Here is a 13726-nt window from a genome sequence, read left to right as displayed (position 1 = left end):
ACTAACACTGGGGGTTCCGCGTTCGGCTGACCACCTGACCGGAACATATGCTCCTGCACCCCAGAGCCCAAGGTCAAGAAAACTGAGATGGGCACAGTCGGCCTTGGCCCTCTTAATGGGCTGTCGCGCCACTGAGTTAGTTTTATTGCTATATATAAAAGAAATTTTAAATTAGTTAACATTTACAACAGGAATACTACTTTCCGGAAAATCTAGTATGATTTTCAGCTAACTGATTTTCTGTTGACAGTTAACTTTCTTTGAAAAGTATAATTAAACTGAAACTAATATGCATTTAACATTCAGATTTCTAACCCAAACATTTGTTGTGATCAAAATTTGAAGCATTTACTTCTGACGAATAATTTTGACTGTACTACTTTGCATTCAAGTGAATCTCTTGACTTTTTTGTAGTATTTCCGAAGTTAACATTTTCAACAGGAACCCTACTTTCCGGAGAATCTAGTACGATTTTCAGCTAACTGATTTTCTGTTGACAATTAACTTTCTTTAAAGAGTTTAATTGAACTGGAACTATGCATTTAGCATTCAGATTTCTAACACAAATATTTGTTATGATCAAAATTTGAAGCATTTATTTCTGACGCATAATTTTGACTAAACTACTTGGCAGTCAAGTGAATTTCTTAACTTTTTTGTAATTCTTCCGAAGTTAACATTTACAACAGGTACCGCTACTTTCCGGAAATTCTAGTACGATTTTCTGCTAACTAATTTTCCATTGACAATTAACTTTCTTTGAAGGGTAAGCAGATTAATTTAAATTGAGATACTTACTACATGATTGGTCTGATACTTATTAAATGTTATATTTCTTGTAAAACGTCATCGTGTTGACGCGTTTATTTTTGCTCGAATCCTTACTAAACTAATTTGCATTCAAATTGAGTTTTTTGACCTAAACACGAAGCATTCCGGAAGTTAGTTTGTGGTACAAAGAAACTAAACATGAAAATGGTGGCTGAAAGATTTTCATAACCTTGTGACAACTTTCATTCAAGGACAAATCGAAAACGCATACAAAAAAGTAAATATTAAACCGCAAAATATTGATATAAACCACCTATCAGTCATAAGAATTGATTAGATTTCTTGATGACGGGTTTTCACTTTCAGCTAGACAATTTTAACCATTGTTACAGAAATGATTGCTACATTTGTCCGTGAAGAGCATTCTATGTCACAAAGTTTCAATATAGGTAATTGTTAGTCTCGAGAGAATTGTCTTATTAATTTTGGTTTTTATCTTTAATATATTGTAAAGGAAAATTGTGAATTGCTCTTGTGAATTTTAGTGTAAACTCACATGAATTTTTGTGTAATAGAGTAGTATAGATGAATATTCTATGTCACAAAGTTTCAATATAGGTAATTGTTAGTCTCGAGAGAATTGTCTTATTAATTTTGGTTTTTATCTTTAATATATTGTAAAGGAAAATTGTGAATTGCTCTTGTGAATTTTAGTGTAAACTCACATGAATTTTTGTGTAATAGAGTAGTATAGATGAATATTCTATGTCACAAAGTTTCAATATAGGTAATTGTTAGTCTCAAGAGAATTGTCTCATTAATTTTGGTTTTTATCTTTAATATATTGTAAATTGCTCATATGAATTTTTGTGCAAATTCATGAATATATCTTTTTTAAATCTATTTATTTTAATCGAGGTGGGTATACTATCCTGAATTATTTCACAATCGAATTTTGCATTTTTTGAAAGTAAATGAAGAAAATTATGGATGTTCAGTGCTCCAAAAAAATCGGACCACTCTAAATAATTTTTGATTTTAATGATCAGATTTTCGCGTTCTAGGTCTCAATCCTAAGGGCTCAAAAGGGTGACCTCAAATATGATAATTAATTAGTGCAATCGTCATTTTACGTTAGGAAATCAGACACAAAATGCTGCAATATGGTTCCAAAAGTTTGGAATTCATAATGTTAATTTTATTTTTGTGTATTTTGTATATCTTGAGAACGTTTTAAGTTAATTGAAAAAATCTTTGCACGTAATTATGAAATTTGTTTATTCAAAGATAATGTCATGCAATAAATAACCTTTAGTAAATATTTATTATCTTTAATAATTTTATTTAATAATAATCGTAAAGTTTCTAATTGTAAGGTATACAATCTCTTACATCATTTCAAAGAATGCAATTTTACATGGCAATAAACAAAATTTGAGCGAAATTGGTCCAATATTTCCTGAGAAATTTAATTTTGAAAAAGTCATGTTTTTAATTATTAAGGGATCTAAACTTTTGACTGCTGTCCTGACCAAATTATTTTCTCCATATCTCCCAGATTGCGGCTACTCCCTAAATTTTGGGGGTCGAAAATCTGTGTGGGAAAAAAAATTTCTTTAGAGAAAGTACATTTTTGTGTCTGATTTAAATTTTTAACTTAAAATATCGTCTGCACTAATTAATTAGTATATTTGTCGTTACCCCTTCGAACCATTAAGACTGAGTCCTTGAACGTGAAAATTCGATTATTAGATCAAAAGTTATGCTCAGTGGTCCTTTCATTTTTGTACGCGTTTTATTATTGATAAGTCCATTGCCGTAGCATTTTTTTTTTTTAAACTTAGCATTCAAGTTAAAATTCATTTCTTGAAGCGAAATGTACGTTTTTCATGGTTAACTCTGTAAAATGTGTTATTTTCTATATTTTAACACCGCATTTTCTTAGATGGCCATCTCACCTCGACATTAAAGACAGATTATTAATTTAATTGCAAACAATTCTTTTTATATTTTGTTCTCAATATTCCATTATTTTTTGTTTAAAATATGTTGAGTACCTGTGTGAGAATTTAGAATATGCATGAACGTTTCTTGTTCTCTTCATTTTATTTCGATTTGAAAAAAAACTATGCTCATCTAGTCTAGATTTACCCAATACATAATATTTGTTTTTTGCCTTTTAATTTTAACCAATTTTTTTTATCGATACTGCGTTGAAAATTTGCATACTAAAATTATTGACAACCAGAATGATTATATCATTGGTGAAAATTAAAAACTTGTTATATTTTGAATTTGATGTAAAATAGCAGCATTACTTTTTTTCCCCCAAATATTTATTTATGTACTATGGGGTTATTTTAATAATTTAGTTGCATCAAAATCATAAAAAATGCAATTTTTCTATTTACACATATGTTAAATTATAATCTAAGTTCATTTTATCTTATAATTCTTGAATTAAAAATATTCTTTCAATTTATTTTTATTAGTAATATTTTAAATAAGGTATTTTATTGAGATCTTGAACTTTTAAGACAATTGTTAATAAATGTTTGCTATTTTCTGACTTTTTGAAGCAGCGAATGATACTCTACAATATCGTCGGAAAATAAAGGGTTCAAATAATTTTTGAACTACCTGAAAATTTTCAGAAGAAAAAATAATTTTAGGTCCGATCAGGTAGGGCCTGAATCAGGCCTGCCTGATCAATTATAAATGGACACGTATTTGTTTTCCAAGTAATGGCCAAAATTACAAGGCTCCTACATTTTTTATTAGTTGCCGTAAATCCACTCATGGGTAATAAAAGGAAGGGTAATCATTGATAAACTGACATGTCTTTGTCTTCTGAGTAATGGTCAAGGCTACGAAGATCCTTATTAGATGCTGTAAATCTACTAGATGACGGATGCTTATTAATAAACCAATGTGTTTTTGTCTTCTGAGTTATATTCAAAGTTATGGAAATCCTTAATGGATGTTTAAAATCCACTAGAGAATGGTAAAACTAAGGGTGCTTATTTATGAACCAATATGTCTTTGTTTTCTGAGTATTGGTCAAAGTTGGAGTAATTCGATGCCGTAAATCCACTAGACGTAATAAACCAAAGGATCTGATTACTAATAAACCAATTGTCTTCTGAGTAACTATAAGGACTATAATGCTATGAAAATCCATATTTTTTTTAGATTCCATAAATTTATCATATGATAATAAAACACAGAGAGGTCAGACAACTAGTTAAATAAATTCATTGATTTCATAATTTAAGTTAAAATTTGTTTTGCGTAGATTGGACCCAAATTTAAATATTCTGAGATCTTGATTTTAGTTTTTCAAAATTTCATAACAATTTCCCCATCCAATTCATTTATGGGTGACGCAATAAAAGGTAATTTTATTGCATCTGAATATTGTGAAAATCCCATATTTCACATGCCATTTCATCAATACTTTTATTATAATAGTTAAATTCGAGGTAAACAACAATTTTCCGAGAATACTATGATTTATTATTCCTTTTCAGACTTTTTTTTATTCTATTTTTCTAAAAAAAATATTCAATTATTTATTTGGAAATCGCACTATAATTGCGGATGATACCACTCTTGTAATGTTCGGTTATTTCACAAGAGTTTGGTTTGGGAATTTCATACCGAGCGGCAGGAAACTCAAAGAACAATTTCATTGTATTGTTCGATAATAGTTATAGTTGTAAAAGAAATGAAATGCCGTAATTACTAAATTGATACTTATCATTCTTCCATACATATAGTCTTTTCTACTAAGCTTATATGTTATTCTTGTTAACATTGTTTACTTCAAGCGATGTCAAATATAACAAATTTTAACTTCAAATAACTTTAATTATTTTTCCACAGCTTATTTTTTGATCTTTCATACTGTATTTGTTAAAATTTAATTTAGTGATATCATTTCCTCCAATAAATCATCGATATATAAATGAGCATTAATTATCTATATGCGTATAAATACTCATACCTATTTCTACTCTGTAAAGCATAGTCCTCCAATCCATCATCGATATATAAATGAGCATTAATTATCTATATGCCTATAAATACTTATACTATTTCTACTCTGTAAAGCATTGTCCTCCAATCCATCATCGGTATATAAATGAGCATTAATTATTTATATGCGTATATATACTTAAACCTATTTCTACTATGTAAGGCATTGTTCTCCAATCCATCATCGATATATAAATGAGCATTAATTATCTATATGCCTATTAATACTTATACTATTTCTACTCTGTAAAGCATTGTCCTCCAATCCATCATTGATATATAAATGAGCATTAATTATCTATATGCCTATAAATACTTATACCATTTCTACTCTGTAAAGCATTGTCCTCCAATCCATCATCGATATATAAATGAGCATTAATTATGTATATGCCTATTAATACTTATACTATTTCTACTCTGTAAAGCATTGTCCTCCAATCCATCATTGATATATAAATGAGCATTAATTATCTATATGCCTATAAATACTTATACCATTTCTACTCTGTAAAGCATTGTCCTCCAATCCATCATCGGTATATAAATGAGCATTAATTATCTATATGCGGCGTATATATACTTAAACCTATTTCTACTATGTAAGGCATTGTTCTCCAATCCATCATCGATATATAAATGAGCATTAATTATCTATATGCCTATTAATACTTATACTATTTCTATTCTGTAAAGCATTGTCGTCCAATCCATCATCGATATATAAATGAGCATTAATTATCTATAAGAATACATATACTTATTCCTATTTCTACTCTGTAAAGCATTTTGGTACCATTTTTGGTGTTGAGGTAAACAAAAAAATTTTTACTGTGCGTGTAGTCACATTTCTTATTTACTTTTTCCCTGTTGTAATTTTAATTGCTCCTTTTTTGTTAGTCTGTATACTGAAAACACATGTTTTCGTGCGCATTCGAATCAATTAATGGCTTTATTGCTAAAACATTTTGTTTAAAAAACGAATATTTTTAAAAACGAATTTTATTAAAAATGAGTATTTTCACTAATTCCTTTAAATAATTGGGGGGGGGGGTTGTCAATTGTATGCAGTTTTTTGCACTATAACTACAGTTCTGTTTTTAAAAATGAATTTAGTTTATCTCAATACTAAAAATGATAGTAACTACACACCAAATTGTTCTATAATGCACCATGAGGTGTAATTTTGCCTTGTGATATTGAACCCAACCCAAAAGCAAGAGAACTCTTGAATCAAACATTGCAACAAATTAGCTTTCGTGGAGGATGATTTTTGATGGAACTAGTCCGTATTTGCGTTACACGGAGAGGAAAATCACAAAACCTCTCACGGTTAGCCCAATGGCAACGAGATTCTACCCCTAAGGATATTTTGCGTTGCTGAGGCCGATGCTAGCCGGGAGCAGAATTCATAGAAACTAGCCACCGCTGGGAGTTGAACCTGTTATACCTCATAGGGAGGCAAAAGCTCTTCCCGATCCAAGAATACGGGAAGAATGAGAATAGTCTACAAAAATAGACTATTCTTTATTTTATTCCTTCCTTTTATTTTCCGTATTCCTTTTATTTTATTTCCCAAAATCCAGGATGTAACATGAAAAAATAAACAGACTCAAATCAATGGCGAAAACATTAAAAAAAAAACAGTGCTAAAAGACCAATATTAAACTAAGCATTAAATAAATAAAAAGGAGCAGTGGAAATATAATTTATAGATAAACACTTCTTACTTATTAAAACTGACCTCAAATTTGTAAAATTTTCTTACACTGAATGACATTTCAGGAAGAAATAATTCACGAAATTTGATGTTTCTTTGTATCAGGACAAATTAGTATAAAGTTTACACAATCATTTCCCGTTTCATTGTTTTTAAATTTTTCTCTTTGATCATAATCTAATTGCATGTTATCATAAAAAAACTCTCAATTTAAAGGGGCGTTTTATCGCGAGAACAGCTTTACATGACGAATTATGTTTCATCTAAGTTAGTAAATTAAAATTTAAAGTTCAGAAAAAGTAAGTTCAGGTTAAGACATCCTCAAGTCTTAGAGTACAGTCCTCGAATTTCATTTATTGTATTGTCCTTAAAAACTTTCAAACTCTTTAAGCAAAAAATTTTTTTTAAATCTTAATGTATATCCTGAAATGTCCTCGATTTTTCAGAGGAAAATCGTTAAAAATTCCTAAGTTTTGCAATTTTTAATTTTTTTAAAATAATGTATAGAACAGGTAAATAAACTTTTATTTCGAACTGCATTCCGTTTAGAATTCTCTAAATTATAACCATTTTAAGGCTGTTTTTCGAAGGCTTTGTTTTCGCATTAAATGATGCTTTTTTACGAATAATATGCTATTTTCTTAGTTGCTGTAAATTTGCAACAGTTACACATGACTGTTAAATCAAGTTTAGCCAGTGCTCTCTTTGTTTATTCTGAAAATGGCCGAAACTTCAATATGGACAAAAGCAGCAGTTTTGAGAAAATGAAAAGTGCTTGTGATAAATTTTTTTTAACATTTAGAAAATTACTCCAATGCTGCATTATATGGTCTCACAAAAATTTGCAAAAAATGAGAATAAGGCATCGGTATTGATAATTTTCATCGATGTGAAAAAATGTCGCCGAATCGGTGATTTACTCTAGGACTCAATCTTAATTGAATCCTTAAAACGTTAAGATTAAATTCAAATACCTGGAAATCCGATATATAATTCAAAACTTATTTGGGATGGACTGTTTTTTAGTTTTTTTTTTTTTTTTTTTGCGCATTGTACCTTTTGTTGGCTAGTTATCTACCATTGCACCAAGTTTACCTTCTTGGTAGCTAATTATTGAAATCTAATATTCAGTGGTACCAATTATGTCAAAGTATTGTACACTATTACACTCCAACCTTCATTTTAACATGAAATCTGTGGAGCTGTTTATAGTGACCAGCTCTTTACAACTACAATTCCATCTACTTTTATGGATTGCCGTTATCAGGGGTCTGTCCAGACATTTTGTGAAAGGTCCGTTTTTCGTGAAATTGTGAAAAAATTACTCACATTCTTTCAACCAGGGTCCGCTTTTATGAATTTGTGCAAATAGGGTAAAAAAAAAACTGCAAAGAAAAAAAATTTTTCAATGATTCTTTAAATTGTAAAGACATACAAGATTATGCTCAACACTGTAAAATTATAATTAAAAAATTAAATTTTAAAAAATAAACAACAATTGCTGCTTCTAAATTAGAGATGCAACATACAAATATTTGGTATTTAGCCTATACTGCTGAACGCAGAATATTAATTTCGGACGAATAATGGAAGAATCGTCTGCCGAAGACAAAACTTAATTCGTTTACATCCATCTTTCTTGTTTTCTGCCCTGGGAAGGGTTTATTCGATTAATAAAATAATAATGAAGATAAACAAATTTGTGAAGGGTCCGATTAAAAGAAAAATCATTTTGTGAAGGGTCCGATTAAAAGAAAAATCATTTTGTGAAGGGTCCGATTAAAAGAAAAATCATTTTGTGAAGGGTCCGTTTTTAAGTTAAAATATTTTGTGAAGGGTCCGTTTTTATGAAAAGATATTTTGTGAAGGGTCCGTTAACGGACCCAAATTTCTTCTAAACAGACCCCTGGTTATAATGGACTTTAACTGTAGTTTCCCAACTACTACACCCCCGACAAAAGGTTCCTACACGCGACAGTTCCTTAACATACGAAGAAGATTGTAGACTCAATCTAAACCACATATGAAGATTTTGTGAAGACGAATGGGAGAAAACAGAAGTCTTCAAATGACTGCAATACGAGCATTGATATTGTTTGAAAATATTTTCTTTATTAAAATTTTTAAATTCGTAATTAAAATGTTTTACTTTCAGTTAAATGTGAGTGAATATGGTAATAAAGTTTTACTATAGTTTCCTAACATACGACACCCCTTTTGTATCTAATGGAGATTGTGAGGTCAACAGAACACTGTTGTTGTTGTCGTAAGCCATTAAGGCAGGATGCGATTGTACTTGTTTTCTAGTTTCGCTACCTTTGACCAATAATTCTGCCGCACCCATATGTCACCCCAGCTTACAGGGCGTACCCATTCATGCATGCAGTCATTCATACACAGATCGTATTTTTCACCTGAACCAGAAACCAATCAATCTCCAACTCCCAGAGATTTTATTTGTTATGAAGACATGGAAGTCTTTGTGACCCGACAGATTTAACGTGCACCATTCTCGATTTACTACACGGAGAGTTTTCGGCTGGCTGAATTCGAGCTCCCGTTCTCACGAACATGATTCTAGCTCCCTGCCAACCAGGCTATCTCGGCCACCAAACTCAGTCTAAAACACGCATGAAGATTGTGTGAAGACGAATGTGAGAAAACAGAAGCTTTCTTTTTACTGCAATACGAACACTTATATTGTTTGAAAATATTTTCTTTGTTAAATTTTTTAATTCGTTACTAAAATGTTTTACTTTCAGTGAAGTATGAGTGAATACTGTTTATATATTATTTTTGTCACATAACTGTCGATAAATAACTATGCTCCAAGATGATAATTCAAACCTACGTTTTTAATGTATTTTGGTACTATGCCACACCAGGACATTTTTTTCTAGATTTGTCAGATTGATCGGGGGTTTTGAGTTTCCCTTTCAAGTAGAGAAATACTGAATTGGTCCATTTTATACCAGAAATGCCAAATTCTATTACAAATAACCAACTTTTCCAATCAAATATTTGCATAACAGACTTAGCGTAATTATACAAAAGGTAACTCATATTATTAAAATTTTAATATTATTTTTTTTCTGTAATGTTATTGGTTGAACAGAATTTTTTTCTATTGCACATTTTTCATTGCAAAGCTGCATCTGATATATATGAGTATAATTTCAGTTGTCAGTATAACAGTAAATTATTAAATTCGACAAGTATTACAAATAGAAATATAAGTTTAATTCTCAGTCAATGCAATTAGCCCAATATTGTTGACAAGTTTTAATTTCAGGTTTTGTTTTTCTACCTCTCAGAACGTAATTTTGAAGTTCTGTTTAAATTGGGTTATAAAAATAATTGAGGCATACGTTTTCTTTATATAAAATAATAAGAAACCACAACGAAATAATCTATGAATTTTCTGCTATGAATTCAGATTTTCAAATTCTTTGATAATATCCATTTTTTATCTATTTCATAATTTCAACTGAACAGTGAATTTCCATTCCAATTTAAAAGAAAGCCCTCTTCGGTGTTAAGGAAAAAAAATTTCTCGGAGATGTCAATTACTTAGTAAATATTGATGGAAATCAAAAAAAAAAATTACCGAACCCTTTTCGGTTGCCCTAAAAGAAAAAAGAAATTAGATTGAAAATTTTTTTTAAAAATTTCCTTAATTGGTGAGTTATTTGAAAAAATTTCCCCTTAACACCAACAAAAATGTTTCTTTGTTAGCGATTTTTTTGAAAGATTAGTCACGTGACACGCATTACCCTTAATGTCAATAGAAAGAGAAAGTTAATCTGCCAAAAAGAAAAAAGTTACCTCAACTCAAAAGTGAAATAATAATGAAATTCTTTATTGTTATTTTTTGGTACTGGAATGGGGTTAAATATATTTTGTGATGCCGCTGACCGATTCATCATTTCAATGATAATTAACTAATGGCTCTTCAGATCTCCAGTGTTCTTGAACTTTTATTGTTTAAGGAAAGTTTAAGGGCAACATTAAATACATGTTTACTATTAAGCACCAGGGTGATTTAAAAATAAGTGAGTTAGAAAGTTCATGTTTAAAAAAATCATATTCATTGGTTCTGAAAAGTAAATTCGATTAAAATTTAGAGGTGTTTTTTGTGAAATTTGTATTACTTAATGATATTTTGCTAAAATATTCTTACAACATTCAACTAAATAGTAACACATTCATATTTTGATAATCGAAATGGAACTAGCCGATGTGGAAGAATTCGAGAAGAAGCTAATCCACATTTTCTATGCATGAAGAGGAAAACTATGAAATCCCATCATGGTTCTAAAACACGAAAATTCTATTTTATGATACTTCTACCAATAGGGATACTTAGTATCAGTAATAGAGTCAATATGAGCCAGGAACAGCATGCGATTAACTAGTCATGGCTTAGATTCGAGCCGAGTGGATTGTGTAGTGGTCAGGGAGGTGACCTGATATTAGAATGGTCATCAGTTCAAAACCCAGACAAGGCATGGATGTTCTTTTATTCTCTGTGCTTTCTGTTCCTACTATGGGAGCAACGAGGGCCCATCTTTTATGGTGCCCCAGAAAGGATGGCCAACAAATCTGACCTACTAATACCTGAATGACGAGAGTCAATCGAGTGGGCATTGGGGGATAAATCGCTAATATTCGATCCTAAATTGTCGAACAGGGAGGCGAAGCGAATGCTCTAATGCCTAATAAAAACCTTTCAAACTGAACTAATATCCTCTGCTTCATTTTATTACCAGCGCTAAACAGATGATTCATAACCAGAGGCGTAGCTATGATTTATAGTGCCCAGGGAAGAACTTAGTTTTTGCGCCCTCTTGCAATATGTCAAAATTTTTAAAAATTAATTACTTGCGGAGCAAACTACCATAATAATAATAATGAACACTACTTAAGTGAATTCGATAAAAATTTGACGAAGTTATGGGGTCCCGTAGTTAGCAAATAAAACTAGGGATGTTTAAAAAACTCAACATTTTATTTTGGAATTCTTTTTCATTGACTTTTGATGAATTTTGCACCCTTCTAGACAGAGAAAGCAGGTGGATGTTCCATCTTGCCTTCTACTGGCTACGTCACTATTCATCCCAGATTTGTGGTATCGATCTAAGGCAGGTAGGTACGTTATTTATGTCGCACTAGAGCTGCATAATGGGCTATTGGCGACTGTCTGGGAAACATCCCTGAGGATGATCCGAAGACACCACATCGCAATTTTAATCCCCTGCAGACGGGATAGCTCCTCTGCTTTGGTACCACGATGACCTACGCACGAAGTCGAGCACGTGGGGTAGAACAATTTAACGAGGACCGATACCGCTTACCCTCGGTCTCTACTCAGGCTGATCAAAGTAGTCAGTCACCCGCTTACGAACTCCAGCCAGTGATGCTTGACTTCGGTGTTCTATTGGGAACCGTGTCTTTATCATCAGTCCACTGCGGGACATGTGCAACTCCGGAAGTTTGTGGTTTTGAACTCAACACCGAAGACAAGCTTTTATAACAAATTTGCAATCTTGGAAGATTTTCTGGGTGGAACTATCCACATCTGCATTGCATGCAGTAAAAAATTATAAAAATCTCTTTGTTAACAAGGCCACAAGGGGTTTCTAATCCATGATTCATCCACCTCCAGCGATATTTGGTATCATCTCTATGGTTGATACAAGCCGGGAATATCATACGAACCTATCAGTTATCGCTCGTATTCGATCCAGTAGTATTAACATGAAAGCATTGATCTCACTTTCGAACTTTTGTCTGCCACGTGGTATGATGACGTCTTATTACGTTTATAGTAACGGAGTCAAAACTACGATCAGATTGTTGTTGTAGTTGTAGTTCATTGACGTCGCTCTAGAGCTGCACAATAGGCTATTGGCGACGGTCTGGGAAGCATCCCTGAGGATGATCCGAAGACCTGCCATCACTATTTTGATCCTCTGCAGAGGGAATGGCACCCCCGTTTCGGTAGCCCGACGACCTGCACGCGAAGTCGAGCACTTTACGGTAGCACAGATTAACGAGGACCCATACCGCACACCCTCGGTCCCTACGCAGACTGATCTAAGTGGTCCCCCACCCGCACACTAACAGCAGTCAGTGATGCTCGACTTCAGTGATCTGTTGGGAACCGTGTTTTAACGATCAGTCCACTGCGGGATAACTACGATCAGAAGCCACTATCATATGTATTCCTAAGCTATCACGAGACTATCTCTTATTCGACCATCCAGTTGGTGTTGAGGGTTTAATCTTCACTTTCCACTGCTTGATGCCGGGTTCATTTCCTTCTACGAAAAGCTGGGTGTCTAATCGAACTGCATTTTCTAAGGTAGTGTCTAGTGGTTCTTAATCCTTTTTAATGTAATGTTCCCGGCGGTTGGAAAGCCGTTTAAGTCCATGTATTGTTGAGCAGTTGGGGAGCAAATTCCAGGTGATTGCTACCACTTTCATTCCTCTGAAAAAAATTGTCACTGTGTAGTATTCACTTGAGCCAATAAATTCGTTGGACCATCAATAAAGAATTCAGACTATTTCAAGTAGTTCACTAGTGTAGCTCTTGTGTCACATTAACAGCCAAACTTAATAATTTCTGTGTAGAAATCATCGTCCCATCGGCGACTGATTAGGGTTTCCAGTAGAACATCGAAGTCGAACATCACTGGCAGTCGTCAGTGAGGTGACAACTTTGATCAGCCTGCGAAGAGATTGAGAGTGCAGGATATCGATTCTTGTTCAACTATAAAGGGCTCCAATTTGAGCGCTAATCGTTAGGCTACCAAAATGAAGGAGTCATCCCCTCTGCAGAGGATCAAAAGTGTGACGGTATGTCTTATCATCCTAAGGGATGCTTTCCAAACAGCCGCCGGTCCCGCAGTGGACAGATCGTTAAGACGCGGTTCCCACCAGATCACCGAATTCAAGTATTACTGGCTGCGGTCAGTGTGCGGGTGGGTGACCACTAGGATCTGTCTGCTTAGGGACCGAGGGTGTGCGGTTAAACTGCTCTAACGCAAAGTGCTCGACTTCGCATGCAGGTCGTAGGGTTACTGAAGCTGGGGTGCCATCCCCTCTGCAGAGAATTAAAATTGTGATGACATGTCTTCGGATCATCCTCAGGGATGTTTCCCAAACCGTCACCAATAGCCCATTGTGCAGCTCTA

At 32.9% G+C, this 13726-nt stretch overlaps 1 long non-coding RNA gene across 1 annotated transcript; it reads left to right on the top strand.

Moving 5' to 3' along the window:
• The first annotated feature begins 3327 nt into the window (after positions 1-3327).
• LOC147800944 (uncharacterized) lies at positions 3328-10173 on the top strand. Its single transcript, XR_015430871.1, has 2 exons — positions 3328-8271; positions 8335-10173. It is a non-coding gene; the product is annotated as an uncharacterized LOC147800944 (long non-coding RNA).
• Positions 10174-13726: the final 3553 nt, after the last annotated feature.

This window comes from Parasteatoda tepidariorum, chromosome 12, assembly GCF_982258835.1.
Source record: "Parasteatoda tepidariorum strain Cologne lab strain chromosome 12, Ptep-v5.0, whole genome shotgun sequence".
In the NCBI taxonomy this organism is placed as follows: domain Eukaryota; kingdom Metazoa; phylum Arthropoda; class Arachnida; order Araneae; family Theridiidae; genus Parasteatoda; species Parasteatoda tepidariorum.
Note: the sequence above shows the minus strand (reverse complement) of the source record. Positions and strands in the feature narration are given on the sequence as shown.